The sequence below is a fragment of the Adiantum capillus-veneris genome, chromosome 10, assembly GCF_014529385.1.
Source record: "Adiantum capillus-veneris isolate H3 chromosome 10, ASM1452938v2, whole genome shotgun sequence".
In the NCBI taxonomy this organism is placed as follows: Eukaryota; Viridiplantae; Streptophyta; class Polypodiopsida; order Polypodiales; family Pteridaceae; genus Adiantum; species Adiantum capillus-veneris.
The window spans coordinates 13,562,207-13,564,613 of NC_140940.1; the positions used below are offsets into that span (position 1 = coordinate 13,562,207).

Consider the following 2,407-nt stretch of genomic DNA (forward strand, 5'->3'; position numbering starts at 1 on the left):
TATTAGGGGTGATTAGCAAGGGAACTCTATGCCATTGTAAGAGAGAGTGATCATTCAATTGAGAGTAGGAGATCTATCATTTCTCCTACTAGTGTAAGCCCAACATTTGCTGAATCAAGGAGGGTGGATTTGGAGTAAGCTTGGATACTTTGTCTCTCTTCCAATGTGAAGTAATGGACAACAATGATGTGTAAGTGTCTTGGTGTTTTTTTTAAAGTTCTTGATAGCTTGTCTCTGGGTGTTGTCATCAATTTAGCCATAAATCCCACATACTATAAGAGGGCGATAGGGTGGAGAGGACTCCCTTGGCCTTAAGACAGTAATTGGGGTGTCTTTTCTTGTGATGTGTTGTGATGGTGTAATTTACGCAAGCTATGCTGAACAAATACTAATCTCACTTTCATTGGTCATGACAGATTTGTAAGAAGGTATTAGTGCAACAAGCACCCCTCCCCCTTCCCTCTTTTTCTTACATATATAATTGTGTTTACTTGATCACTGTCGAACATTTCAAAGCAGCTCGAGCACTCTCTCTCTCTCTCTCTCTCTCTCTCTCTCTCTCTCTCTCTCTCTCTCTCTCTCTCTCTCTCTCTCTCTCTCTCTCTCTCTCTCTCTCTCTCTCTCTCTCTCTCTTTGTGTACACGTCCTAGTTCGCATCCAAAACTAGGTGGTGCCCCAAATTTGTGTAGGGTTAGGTTGCAGGTTTGTGTGTGTGTGTTTGCTGTTTTTTCCAACCTTAACCCAATTGAGCAGCACGGGAGCCTAGAATAGTGCTTAGAGGCCACTCTTCTTGTTGCCCGCCCCGGACCGCCTCAATATAAAAACTGCCTTCTTACATGGCTTGCTCCAAGAGCTCATCTATATGCTACAACCTCCTCATTTTGAAGACCCTCACCACCCTGATTATGTATGTAAATTGCATAATACCATTTATGGCTTAAAACAATCTGCACGAGAGTGGTACATCCGCATGCACCACTACTTGCTCAAATGTGTCTGGGAACGTCTTATGGTAGACTACAATATCTACATATGGCAAATCTCTAAAGGCATGGCTATCTTAGGCGCATCGGATGACATTCCTCTTCTTGGCACATCGGAGTACATGCTTCTGCAAGAGATTGACTGCATCTCTCACGCCTCATCTCGTAATTTGAGTTTGATCCCTACTGGATGAACTTCTCATTGAGGGGGGATAGCATGTATCTACGACATGGCTACTTCACAAAGTTTTTTTTGCTCATCAATCTCAATGTGCTACAATGAGAAGTCCATCCTTAAGGGGGGATGTAAAAGTAACTTATGATTTTAATAAGTGTGGACTTCTTTCCACCTACCTCTTTTCCCAAAGTAATTACACCTAATTCCCACATGGACCCCTTTTACCTATGCAAGTCTCAACATGTGTCTATTCCCACCTACCTATAATTCACATGTGATGGATAATCCTCACTCCCTCAACTTGTATATAAATCCCATTAGCTGCCCTCATTTGTAACAAGGTCTTCACTCTCCATACAAGTGCAATCTATTGTCATTGCTCTATTTCTATCTTACACTCTCTTATGTCTTGACATTAGCATATTAATTAATAGCGATATTAATCACATTTAAGTAAATCTCTAAGTTCTCACATGGAGAGCCTGCCTGATGTCTTCGGAGCGGACCTGTAGCCAGTATTGTAAGTTATATCGTTGAATGGGTGTCGCAATCTAAGAAACCTTCCAGAGAGCGTCTGCGATCTAAAGGCACTGAATGAGCTCGATCTAAGTGGATGCTCGAGGTTGGAACAACTGACTCACAAGTTTGAAGGGCTGAGCTGTAATTTGTGAACGCTGAGGCTTGCAGATTGTGAGGTTATGAAGGAGCTTTCTAGAAGCATTTGTCAGTTCAAGTCATTAGGAGCCCTCGACTTGGAGGGATGTTATCGCTTAATGGAGGAGTATAAGCCAGCTCGATTACATCGAGAATATAATGATGACTATCAGCTCCAGTCGATGCTGCAGTCGTATATGGGCAGTTGTTGATGAACGCTTTTGCAAGAGTTGAGCTACTTACTCATGATGTTGAGCGTATAAAGAGAAGGAGACAATATTTTGTAGGATTCTGTCCACCGTCATTAGAAGGGCATCCTCAAAGCGTACCCTTCCATGGCTAGTTTTAAAGGGAAGAGTAATAAAAGTGATCTTATCAGAATTCCCATCCGCTAATAGAGTTCAGAGAAGGAAGCTGAAAGCTCAAAATGGAGCATTTTGTGGTCCTTTGTCTTTAAAGAATCCAATTTTTTCATGTGCGTAATAATTATATTAGCCAATGAGCTTTAAAATCTTGGCTTCTGATTTTTAATGTGACAGGTTTCCTTTAAAAGGGAAAGCTAAAAGTCTGACCTTCCATAGAAAAGAGTACA

General features: G+C 41.6%; 1 pseudogene; it reads left to right on the forward strand.

The window, feature by feature from the left end:
* Positions 1-1,634: 1,634 nt before the first annotated feature.
* LOC147448459 (uncharacterized) lies at positions 1,635-2,158 on the forward strand (annotated as a pseudogene).
* Positions 2,159-2,407: the final 249 nt, after the last annotated feature.